Source organism: Leucopleurus acutus (assembly GCF_964270905.1).
Source record: "Leucopleurus acutus genome assembly, chromosome: 16".
NCBI lineage: Eukaryota > Metazoa > Chordata > Mammalia > Artiodactyla > Delphinidae > Leucopleurus > Leucopleurus acutus.
In genome coordinates this window covers 78,928,805-78,942,029 of record NC_139158.1, presented here as the reverse complement: position 1 = coordinate 78,942,029, position 13,225 = coordinate 78,928,805, and the positions used below count along the sequence as shown (strand labels likewise).

At 40.9% G+C, this 13,225-nt stretch overlaps 1 protein-coding gene across 1 annotated transcript in view; it reads right to left on the bottom strand.

Annotated features, from left to right (window-relative positions):
* TSHZ2 (teashirt zinc finger homeobox 2) overlaps positions 1–13,225 on the bottom strand; it is a 273,727-nt gene that overhangs the window by 210,092 nt on the left and 50,410 nt on the right. The window lies entirely within an intron of this gene.

Below are 13,225 nucleotides of genomic sequence, written 5' to 3'. Positions count from 1 at the left end.
CTCTAGCAGTGGGATTCTTGGAGGAAAATTTTACTTGGGAATATGGCACTGAAGGACCATCTGGGAAATATCTTTCTTAACAACCAATAAACATATTTTATGTTTAAGTGAACACTATGTATATGCGTATTAGTCATCAGTATTTTTAGTAATTTACATAACTTACTAAAAGTATACTTACTGTAAGTATAAAACATATACTTATGAATCAGCCTTAAGTTCAGGAATAGCCATCTGATGCTAATGATTTGATCCACACTCTCTAATCTTTGTAGTTTAAAAATGATACTAAAAAAAATAATAAAGATAAAAATGATCCTGATGTGTCTGTCAGTAATACTCTGCCAGTCCACAAATAGCCACTTTTATGCTATGAAACCAATGGACTCTGCTTTGTTTTATTGAGTTTCTTTGATACTTGTCTTCCCTCATTAAACTATAAGCTCCACAAGAGCCAGGACAACTGTCTGCCTTGCAAACCTCATATCCCAACACAAAGCAACACGAACAGCAAACATATGTTGAATAAATCAATCAATGGATCTTGTCATCATATAATACTCCTATAAGGAAATAATATTTCAATTAATACACCCCTAGAAATACTATATTTCTTGGTTCTTGTCTTGTATCTTATGTTTATTGGTTTGCATTTTGTTGTCCCTTGGGGTTTTTTTGTTTGTTTGTTTTGTTTTTTTTTGCGGTACGCGGGCCTCTCACTGCTGTGGCCTCTCCCGTTGCGGAGCACAGGCTCCGGACGCGAAGGCCCAGTGGCCATGGCGCACGGGCCCAGCCGCTCCGCGGCACGAGGGATCCTCCCGGACCGGGGCATGAACCCGTGTCCCCTGCATCGGCAGGCGGACTCCCAACCACTGCGCCACCAGGGAAGCCCCCATTTTGTTGTCCCTTGAGTTTTTAGAGCAAGTTTCCTTAAAAGCTTTTATGACACTAAGTGGGACCAGTGTAAATACTGAATTAAAAACAAAAGCAAAGCCAAAAAGCAAGCAGCATCTCATACCAGAAAGCTGTCTCTGCTGGTGTTGCCTTTTTTCCTTCTTTGCTTGAACCACTGCTGCTTTCACACCTCCCAGGAGCCAGAGCCAAAGCCCCTGAGATCCCAGCTCAGTCTCCCAAGGGAATAGAGGACTCGCCTCTACAGAGAACAGGGCACACTGTGGGAAACCACGGGGGACAGGAAGGAGCGACGGGAGAATAAGAAACGCCACCGCGAGCCCGCAGGCTGCGAGGGGCGGGCTTACAAAAGCCAAGTGTGCTGCTCTCCCGTCTCACTCCTCCATCCTGTGGTTCCGATACGACCACGTCCAGCATCCTTCCCATCGTCCTCTCCATTGCCACCCCCTTCGTCCCAACGATGAGCATCTCCCTCTGGGCGGGAGCCTCCTAACTCATCTTCCTGCTACCCCTTCTGAAACCTATAATTGTCACACCTGCCAGAGTAATGACCTTGAGAAAGAAATCAGCCTATGTCCCCAATCTGGAAAACCTGCCAGTGGCTTGGCATCACTCTTGGAATAAAATCCAAATACTTTATCCTCGCCTATAGAGTCTTATAGGAGCGGGTTTCTGAGTAACTTGGGCCATCCTCTTTCTTACTCATCCCTGTTCACGATGTACCAAGAACTCTGGCGCCAACATTCCCAGCGCAGGGCCTTTGCACTTGCTGTCCCCTCAGCCTAGAAGTCTCCACACTCAAACCTTGACATGCTTGGCTCTTCCTTCTCACTGGAGACTCTGCTTACAAGTCCCTCCTCAAAGGGACCTTTCCTGACCACCTCCTCTAACACAACCTACCCACTCCCAACCACAGCCTTCTCTTTTATTATGTTCCCAGAAATTCCACCCTGTCTAAAATTATCATGTTTGTCTGTGGTATTGTCTGTCTCACTCACTAGCATGCCAGCAACATGAGGCCCAGAGCCTTGTCTATCTTGTTAATTTTTTTTTTTTTTTTTTGCGGTACACGGGCCTCTCACTGTTGTGGCCTCTCGCGTTGCGGAGCACAGGCTCCGGACGCGCAGGCTCAGCAGCCATGGCCCACGGGTCCAGCCGCTCCGCGGCATGTGGGATCTTCCCGGACTGGAGCACGAACCCGTGTCCCCTGCATCGGCAGGCGGACTCTCAACCACTGCGCCACCAGGGAAGCCCTATCTTGTTCATTTTTATCCCCAGTGTCTAGGGCTCAGCACAGTGCCTGGCATGAAAAAGATGTCCAATAAATAGATTTTCAGTGTCGATATAGTGTAAACACTCTACTTTGCAAAAATTGTAATAAAAACTAATATCTATCAACAACTTTTAAGCTGATGACCCTTTAACATAGCTATTCTTACACATAATTTGCAAATAAGGAAACCGCACCTTAGAGAGACTAAGTAAGCTGTCCAAGGACCCTTAACTAGCCTTGCTTGGCAAGCCTGGATATGAATCACATTCTATCTGGCTTCAAAGCCCATGTTCTTAGCCACCTCTATCCACTGTCTTCCATGTGCTGGTTTAGCACGTTATTACTGTGAACTGAACTCGAGCAAGTCGTTTATCCATTAGTTCATTCAAGAAGTATTTATCGAGAATGTCACGTGTCTTACGTTCTGTGCTAGGTGCTCCAGATCTCTTTGTCCCCAAGGCTACTGCGGTCATACTTTCACTATTCAAAAAGTGGGTTTTTTTTCTTTGGAGAAATGTCTATTTAGGGTTTCTGCCCATTTTTGGATTGGGTTGTTTGTTTTTTTGATATTGAGCTGCATGAGCTGCTTGTAAATTTTGGAGATTAATCCTCTGTCAGTTGCTTCATTTGCAAATACCTTCTCCCATTCTGAGGGTTGTCTTTTGGTCTTGTTTATGGTTTCCTTTGCTGTGCAAAAGCTTTGAAGTTTCATTAGGTCCCATTTGTTGATTTTTGTTTTTATTCCCATTTCTCTAGGAGGTGGCTCAAAAAGGATCTTGCTGTGATTTATGTCATAGAATGTTCTGCCTGTGTTTTCCTCTAAGAGTTTGATAGTGTCTGGCCTTACATTTAGGTCTTTAACCCATTATGAGCTTATTTTTGTGTATGGTGTTAGGGAGTGATCTAATCTCATACTTTTACATGTACCTGTCCAGTTTTCCCAGCACCACTTATTGAAGAGGCTGTCCTTTCTCACTGCCTCCTTTATCAAAGATAAGGTGACCGTATGTTCGTGGGTTTATCTCTGGGCTTTCTATCCTGTTCTATTGATCTATATTTCTGGTTTTATGCCAGTACCATACTGTCTTGATTACTGTAGCTTTGTAGTATAGTCTGAAGTCCAGGAGCATGATTTCTCCAGCTCTGTTCTTCTTTCTCAAGATTGTTTTGGCTATTCGGGGCCTTTTGTGTTTCCATACAAATTGTACAATTTTTTGTTCTAGTTTGCCAACAAACACATGAAAAGATGCTCAATCATTAGAGAAATGCATATCAAAACTACAATGAGGTATCACCTCACACCGGTCAGAATGGCCATCACCAAAAAATCTACAAACAATAAAGGCTGGAGAGGGTGTGGAGAAAAGGGAACACTCTTGCACTGTTGGTGGGAATGTAAATTGATACAGCGACTATGGAGAACAGTATGGAGATTCCTTAAAAAACTACAAATGGAACTACCACACAACCCAGCAATCCCACTACTGGGCATATACCCTGAGAAAACCATAATTCAAAAAGAGTCACATACTACAATGTTCATTGAAGTTCTATTTACAATAGCCAGGACATGCAAGCAACCTAAGTGTCCATCAACAGATGAATGGATAAAGAAGATGTGGCACGTATATGCAATGGAATATTACTCAGCCATAAAAAGTAACGATATTGAGTTATTTGTAGTGAAGTGGATGGACCTAGAGTCTGTCCTACAGAGTGAAGCAAGTCAGAAAGAGAAAAACAAACACCGTATGCTAACACATATACATGGAACCTAAAAAAAAAAAAAGGTTCTGATGAACCTAGGGGCAGGACAGGAATAAAGACACAGATGTAGAGAATGGACTTGAGGACATGGGGAGGGGGAAGGTTAAGCTGGGATGAAGTGAGAGAGTAGCACGGACATATATACACTACCAAATGTGAGATGGATAGCTAGTGGGAAGCAGAGCACAGGGAGATCAGCTCGGTGCTTTGCAACCACCTAGAGGGGTGGGATAAAGAGGGTGGGAGGGAAATGCGAGAGGGAGGGGATATGGGGATATACGTATGCATATAGCTGATTCACTTTGTTATACAGCAGAAATTAACACAACACTGTAAAGCAATTATACTCCAATAAAGATGTTAAAAAAAAAAGGTGGGTTTTGATCCCTAGGCAGAGAAATTAAAGGGAATTCTTGGAATAAAAATAGTATTTGTTGAGCACCTTCTCTGCATCAGGGGCTGTCCTAGGCTCTTTCTAGGTACTGGCTCAGTTAATCCTCACACGCAGTGTTATAAGGCAGGTTACACTCATCTCAGTTTAATGACAATACCGAGGCTCAAAGAGGTGTGGTGACTTGCTCACATAGGCAGCAGAAGACAGAGCTTGTCTGTCTTCAAGTTGTCCTCCTCCTTCCACATCACACATTGACACTTGACTGCAAAAGGAGGCCCTCCATAAATGTGTGTGGAATGAATAAATGAAGTCCCAGCAAATCCAGTTTATGACGCGGTCAGCCATCTGCGTTTTGCCCATCCCACGTATAAGTAACTCCCAGCTATAAAAATGACTATTCTTGATTTGGGAGATCAGTTTTACTGTCTGATGACGAGCTATCCTTTCTGCTAATAATTGTGGAAGAAATAATACCAGCTGTCAATGCAAATCATCGTATTTACTTCATTTGTTTGGATTAATGAAGTTCTATAACTTTCTGGGCATGGGAAGCTCTCAAAGTCTACTAGTCTACAGTCAATACTTTTCAATATCTGAAAATTTACCATACACCAGGCACTGTTTATGGCCCTTCGTAGGTACTGTTATATGTAACTCCAGTACAACCTTGTGAAATATGAATTATTATGTGCATTTCCCGGAGCAAGGCGAGTCGCAGAGGACTTGAGTGACTGGCCCGGTGTTGCTCAATGATGAGACAGTGGCGGAGTCAGGATTTATATCCAGGCATTCTCCCCAAGCCCGGCACTGAACGACCCTGCTAGCAGGCCTCCGGGAAGCAGGGGAGTTGGAAAAAATACGTAGGATGTGCGGAAAGTAACTCAGGAAATCTTTACGCCTCCTCATCAGTTCTCACAAATCCCTATCAAACCGAATCCAACAATGAGAAATAATTTTTCCCCAGAGTCTGACCCCCAAATGCTTCCAGAATGAACTCGTTGCTTCCCTCACCACAAAATTATTCAAGTGCTCACAAGACAATAGCTGGCCTCTGGAACCCAATCTCAGAACCTATGGAGGGCCTCAAGGATGGTCCTAATGATATTACCAAGTGGTTCTTCCTATTTTTGGCATCCGTCAAGAGTTTATGTCCAAAGATTATTCCACCAGACGGATCCTGCGGATGTGATGGGATTAGCCAAATTTCAAAGCTTTTTTTGACCTCCAGCAGAAAATTGAGCACATACGCTCATAAAGGCCATGGGGACCATGGGAGAACATCAAGTTGATTCATCAAATTAGCTCAAACATAATTGTCCTGCATGACTGACTATAGAACTTGTCAGCTATAAACCTGTCAAAAAGCCATCCACTCTCATGTTAAATAGAGACACAAAGTAACGTTGTTCAGAACTTGACATTTGTTGGACTTTAGCCTGCTAGGGATGCTTTGTTTCCTCTTGGAGGAATTTATCAAAAGATGCACAAAGTAGATGGATCAGAGCAGAAAAAAGGAACCCATACTAGTTTTTAGAAATACCAGCTTGTATGATCAGACCTGGAACTTTATCCTTTTCTTTGAGAGACCTATAAAGGTTAAAGTCACACATTTTGAACTTGCGTGTGTGTCTGTGTGTTTTACTAATCACGCTGCATACGGATCATTTGCCTTTCTACAACTGAGGCTATTCTCAGAAATGAAGATGATGCATATACCGTTCAAAATCTTTGCTTATTTGCATAACACATTCTCTTGCCCCTGCTCCCATGGGGTGCCACGGAATGCAAAATCTGGAGATTATAAATTTTCACAGAGAAAAATATACACAGTGTCAGGGCAAGATTTAAGATTAATTACCATCTAGCCACTGTTGAAGATCACGATTCCCCTTTACGTACCCGATCATCTCAACCTTACACGCTTTTCAGTTCCCTTGTATGCAGTGAGCACTTTCTCTGTGCCTAGCTCTGGGTGCTCGCCCAGGCATTCAGGAGCTGGATGCTATAAGCCTTTCTCTCTAAACCCAAACAATTCAAGTTCACCTGATGCACTCCACTCCGATCAGAAATTCTTTCACTGTTGTCTCGCTTGTCTGCTTTCAGTGACTACTTGTCTGGTTCCTAATTTTTATGCCATTTTGGGGTAATTTTTCCTTTTTTTTTTTTGTTATTGACAAAGACAGAGGAGGCCTCCTATAATTTGTGGGTGACTGACAAGGCTGAACGTTGTTAACTCAAATGTTTTGATTTACATCAGAGGGGACCTCTAGGCCCCAGACGTGACAGACTGCACGATAGCTCATTCAAAGCTAGTGAATATTAAACCCCAGTAAGCAAGCCCTTTATGTGCTAGTTAATAGATGTGCCCTTCTAGGGCAATTTAGCACTGAGTATTAAAAGCTTTAAAATAGGCATGATCTCTCACAATTCCACTTCTGGAATTCTATCCCAAGGAGATAAGTAGACAAGTGTGCAAGGGTATGAATACAAGGATGTTCATCTCAGTGTTATTTAGAGTAGGAAAAAGCTTTTAAAAACTACATGTCCAGCAATACTCTACATAAAGAATCCTAAAGATGCTACCAGAAAACTACTAGAGCTAATCAATGAATTTGGTAAAGTAGTAGGATACAAAATTAATGCACAGAAATCTCTGGCATTCCTATACACTAATGATGAAAAATCTGAAAGTGAAATCAAGAAAACACTCCCATTTACCATTGCAAAAAAAAGAATAAAATATCTAGGAATAAACCTACCTAAGGAGACAAAAGACCTGTATGCAGAAAATTATAAGACACTGATGAAAGAAATTAAAGATGATACAAATAGATGGAGAGATATACCATGTTCTTGGATTGGAAGAATCAACATTGTGAAAATGACTCTACTACCCAAAGCAATCTACAGATTCAGTGTAATCCCTATCAAACTACCACTGGCATTTTTCACAGAACTAGAACAAAAAATTTCACAATTTGTATGGAAACACAAAAGACCCCGAATAGCCAAAGCAATCTTGAGAATGAAATACGGAGCTGGAGGAATCAGGCTCCCTGACTTCAGACTATACTACAAAGCTACAGTAATCAAGACAGTACGATAACTGGCACAAAAACAGAAATATAGATCAATGGAACAGGAGAGAAAGCCCAGAGATAAACCCACGCACATATGGTCACCTTATCTTTGATAAAGGAGGCAGGAATGTACAGTGGCGAAAGGACAGCCTCTTCAATAAGTGGTGCTGGGAAAACTGGACAGGTACATGTAAAAGTATGAGATTAGATCACTCCCTAACACCATACACAAAAATAAGCTCAAAATGGATTAAAGACCTAAATGTAAGGCCAGAAACTATCAAACTCTTAGAGGAGAACATAGAACACTCTATGACATAAATCACAGCAAGATCCTTTTTGAGCCACCTCCTAGAGAAATGGAAATAAAAACAAAAATCAACAAATGGGACCTAATGAAACTTTGAAGCTTTTGCACAGCAAAGGAAACCATAAACAAGACCAAAAGACAGCCCTCAGAATGGGAGAAAATATTTGCAAATGAAACAACTGACAAAGGATTAATCTCCAAAATTTACAAGCAGCTCATGCAGCTCAATAACAAAAAAACAAACAACCCAATCTAAAAATGGGCAGAAGACCTAAATAGACATTTCTCCAAAGAAGATATACAGACTGCCAACAAACACATGAAAGAATGCTCAACATCATTAATCATTAGAGAAATGCAAATCAAAACTACAGTGAGATATCATCTCACACCAGTCAGAATGGCCATCATCAAAAAATCTAGAAACAATAAATGCTGGAGAGGGTGTGGAGAAAAGGGAACACTCTTGCACTGCTGGTGGGAATGTAAATTGGTACAGCCACTATGGAGAACAGTATGGAGGTTCCTTAAAAAACTACAAATAGAACTACCATATGACCCAGCAATCCCACTCCTGGGCATATACCCTGAGAAAACCATAATTCAAAAAGAGTCATGTACCAAAATGTTCATTGCAGCTCTATTTACAATACCCTGGAGATGGAAACAACCTAGGTGTCCATCATCGGATGAATGGATAAAGAAGATGTGGCACATATATACAATGGAATATTACTCAGCCATAAAAAGAAACGAAACTGAGCTATTTGTAATGAGGTGGATAGACCTAGAGTCTGTCATACAGAGTGAAGTAAGTCAGAAAGAAAAAGACAAATACCGTATGCTAACACATATATATGGAATTTAAGAAAAAAAAAATGTCATGAAGAACCTAGGGGTAAGGCAGGAATAAAGACACAGACCTCCTAGAGAACGGACTTGAGGTTATGGGGAGGGGGAAGGGTGAGCTATGACAGGGCGATAGAGAGTCATGGACATATACACACTAACAAACGTAGTAAGGTAGATAGCTAGTGGGAAGCAGCCGCATGGCACAGGGATATTGGCTCGGTGCTTTGTGACAGCCTGGAGTGGTGGGATAGGGAGGGTAGGAGGGAGGGAGACGCAAGAGGGACGACATATGGGAACATATGTTTATGTATGACTGATTCACTTTGTTATAAAGCAGAAACTAACACACCATTGTAAAGCAATTATACCCCAATAAAGATGTTAAAAAAAAAAAAGAAAGAGAAAGACAAATACCATATGCTAACACACACACACACACACACACACACATATATGGAATTTAAGGGAAAAAAATGTCATGAAGAACCTAGGGGTAAGACAGGAATAAAGACACAGACCTACTAGAGAATGGACTTGAGGATATGGGGAGGGGGAAGGGGAAGCTGTGACAAAGCGAGAGAGTGGCATGGACGTATATACACTACCAAACGTAAAATAGATAGCTAGTGAGAAGCAGCCGCATGGCACAGGGAGATCAGCTAGGTGCTTTGTGACCACCTACAGGGGTGGGATAGGGAGGGTGGGAGGGAGGGAGACGCAAGAGGGAAGAGATATGGGAACATGTGTATATGTATAACTGATTCACTTTGTTATAAAGCAGAAACTAACACACCATTGTAAAGCAATTATACTCCAATAAAGATGTAAAAAAACAAAACAAACAAACAAAAAAACTACATGTCCAGTAACAGAGTTAAGTAAATAGGTTAAGTAAATATGGTACATCCATACAACGGAATGTTTATAATCATTAAAATTTCTTATGCGCATCTTTACTTATTTATTTTTTTCATTTTTTTAACATCTTTATTGGAGTATAATTGCTTTACGATCTTTACTTATTGATAGAAAAAGATATTCACCATAAATATGAAGGGAAAACTAGATTATAAAACTCTGTTGTATTATACCATCCTCTATGTAACTGTATCATCTGTATTATTCGTGTCTATTTAGGAAAAGCTTTTGAAAACGCATAGTCCAAACATTAACAGTGGTTATGTCTGTGGGTGATTTTTAATCTCTTTCTTATGCTTCACAATGCATGTGTATTCCTTTTTACAGCCAGAAGAAACTAAAGGATTTTTATTTTAGAAAAGCAGTGTCCATTGACTTAAGAGAGAAATTTTTCATATACTGTGACCCATTTAAAAATACCTTTATCAAATTAGAGTTGATAGAGTTGATTGTAAAGGGCCACCAGAATAAAGAAATTGACCAGAAGCCCAGAAATCCTTCTGTCGACTCTTGCTGACCACTACTGTGTTTGATCTCAGCTTCTTGGCCGGCTGAGTTAGAATTTTCTCTTTGAAAGATGAAACTGTGAACTTCCTGTTAGACAAGGCCCAGGGTGATTATTTCTTAAGTCAATGTCTACTTTTAGTGAAACTGAAAACCTTAAGAATGATGTCATCTGTAAATTTACTGTGGATGCATCTTCACCAAAACCCAACCGTTCAGGGCGAGGATAAAGAGGCGGGTTAGCATCGTGGTTAAGAACTTGCAGGCAGACTGCTGAAGTCCAAGTCTTAAATGTACCACTTACTGGTGGTGTGGCTTCGGGAAACCATTTGCTCTCTCTGCGCCTTCGTGTCCTCATTGATAAGATGGGACTAATATCAATATCGATAATGCTATCTGCCTTACAAGAGTGGTCATGAGATTTAAATGAGGTGCTCCAGGTGACTGCAGCATGATGAGTGCTTTACAGATGTTAATTGCTGACATCACGTCAATTCAGCTCTCTCCTGAGAGCAGCGCGTGGAGGTGCCGGGGCAAAATCCCTAACTCATATTGTTGGCGTCGTCAGCCTGACTTGCAGCTCACCTGCTGTGTGCCCTGCTGTTTCCTCTGCTTCTTGAATCCTGATGTGTTTAATCACGATTTGTTCGCCTCCTGAGTTAGAATCCTCACTTTGAATGGCCCAGCTCACACAGTTATCTCATCCTTATTATTATATTCTGCAGCTTTTAGTTTAAATCCCTTCCAGACCCATAGGTCTGAAAAGATAGCAAAGCAAGACAGTTCTGACCTCTTACCCCATGAGGATGACAAAACAAGAGTTGATCTAAGGCCTCAGAGCAAAGGTCGGCAGCAAAGAGCTCCCAGGAAGAACTTCATCCAAAGACACATTTTGTTTGGCATACACAGTAGTTTCTAAATGCAATAGATTAGTTTCCAGCATTTAAAACATTGGCATGTATCACAGTAATTCTTACTCTCCAGAATTCCTTAAGAAAAATGAAAGCTTCTCTCCCTTTGAACTTTATAAGAAAATATTATCATACTATAGTCTATAACTTACTTTTGTTACTAAGATACACTCATATGATTCACAGAGCTATGGTTTATTCAGCTTCATGTGTGTATGGTATCCTATTGTATGAATAGGACAAAATTTATTTTTACTTCTCCTATTAATAGATATTTGGTTGTTCCTAGTATTTGGGGCTAATGTAAATAATGTTTCTATGAATATTTTTGCACTTGCCTAGCGCATTCGTAACAGTCTATTCGATTGAGTGGTAGGCTCCGAGGTATTCACTTTATTAGCATGCTTGATAATTCACACATATATTTTATATATATTCTTTTGTAAGATTCCAATTAAAAAAATATATTTTTGCATGAGCTAAAAAAGTTGAGAAATCTAGCAACACTGGACCCACACTTTCACAGCTGCCTCTGTTAAGAACTGTCCAGTTCAAGACAGTCCTACCATGTCACTATTATATTATATCTGTCTGTTTATTCATTTGTGTTCCTTGCCTGGGCCCTTTAGGCACTGGGGTTAATGATCCCAGCCCTAGAAGACGATATAACCTGTAGAGTCCAGGCTGGAGGAACCCATTTCACTCCCCACAGAGTCCTTCCTGGAACACGTAACATGTGAAACATGCATCCAGCACTTCTCACACTCAGAAAGGTCACGTGGTAGCCACTGAGACACCTGGCCCAGCATCCACTGTAGGTCCAAGATCTCCATGCACCATCTCAGCCCCAAAATGTGACACCGAATTAAAGCAACTAAGCAAAAAAAGGAAAATCAAAACAAAGCAAATGAGCTCATCTTTCACCTCCTGTCTAGAAGTCATAATTTTCAGGTCAAGGAAACACATTCCCAACATGCAGCTTCAGCGAGCATCAAACGTTTCTAACAGGATTCCCACCACAGGGCTCTGTTGCCCGATCTCTTCACTGAAACAAGGAGACGGTTTAAAGATGGTGACAGGTAGGATGGGTTTCTCACAGGAGTTCATTCTAAGGAGGAACCTACATTATTCTCAGCGTTGCCTAGAAAAGCCACTTGTGCTGTCCAGGTGAAGTAAGATGTGGTGATAAGTTCAATGAGCTTGGCTTTCATGGATATGATCATCTCCATCCTCCCAGGATTTACCTTACAGGTGAGCAATTGCCCCATATCTGTTATCTACCATCAACATTTCCCAGTGAAACCCTTAAATTGAGCCAAGGTGTAGAGCTCACAGATGGCCTGCAGAACTGCTTCCAGGTCCCCACCTCCTGCCCCTCCCTCCACCTGAGCCACAGTCCCCTCTCACCTGGATGACTCAGCAGCATCCTCACTTCTATCCTAGCTATAGCCTTATGTCACCCCAATCAAGTTTCTGTCTTGTGGCCGTTGTGATCTCCTCTACTTAAATTAAATCTTCAATGGTCCCCACTGTGCTGTTTGCAAAGTATCAAGTCCATAGCATGAGTTTCAAGCCCCTTCATGGTCTATACTCTTTATTTCCTGCCCAAATCTTCCTTTTCTATCTGCACTCCAGTCAATTCAAACTATTTGCAGGTCCCTTGAACCCCACACACTTTACCCCTTCTAAACCTTCATACGTGTTGTTCCTTCTACCTGGGAAGTTCTGTCCTTTTTCACCATCCCTCCTTCTCCCACCGGCGGTTACTCAGGCTTCACAAGTGTAGCCATCAATTTTGTTGAGAAACAATTTTTTTTCTCAACTGCCAAGATTAGATATGGTACACATGCTAAAATAGCATATATGGAAGCACTATATGTATTAGATGAAGCTATTTCATTTCATGTATATATGAATATATATGTGTGTGTATATAGATATAGCTGTGTGTGTACACATGAATGTATAGACACATACATGCATCTAATTTAAAATAAGTACGAAAAGTACATCCCAACCCACAAACACATCCTTTGGCCCAATAATTCTACTTTTTAGAAGTTATCCTAGGAAAATAATTTTAGATGTGTTCGAATATTTAGCTATAATTTTAAAAATTAGAATTACAATTTTTTATTAGTGGTCGTGATAGCAAAAAAGTTGGAAACAACCTAAAAATCCAACAATAGGGGACGGATTCAATAAATTAGAATATATCTACTCAATGAAATGTGATTTTGTGATTTAAAATGAGGTTCTATAGTACTATTTGGAAATATGAAAAAGTCTTAAGGATATATATTT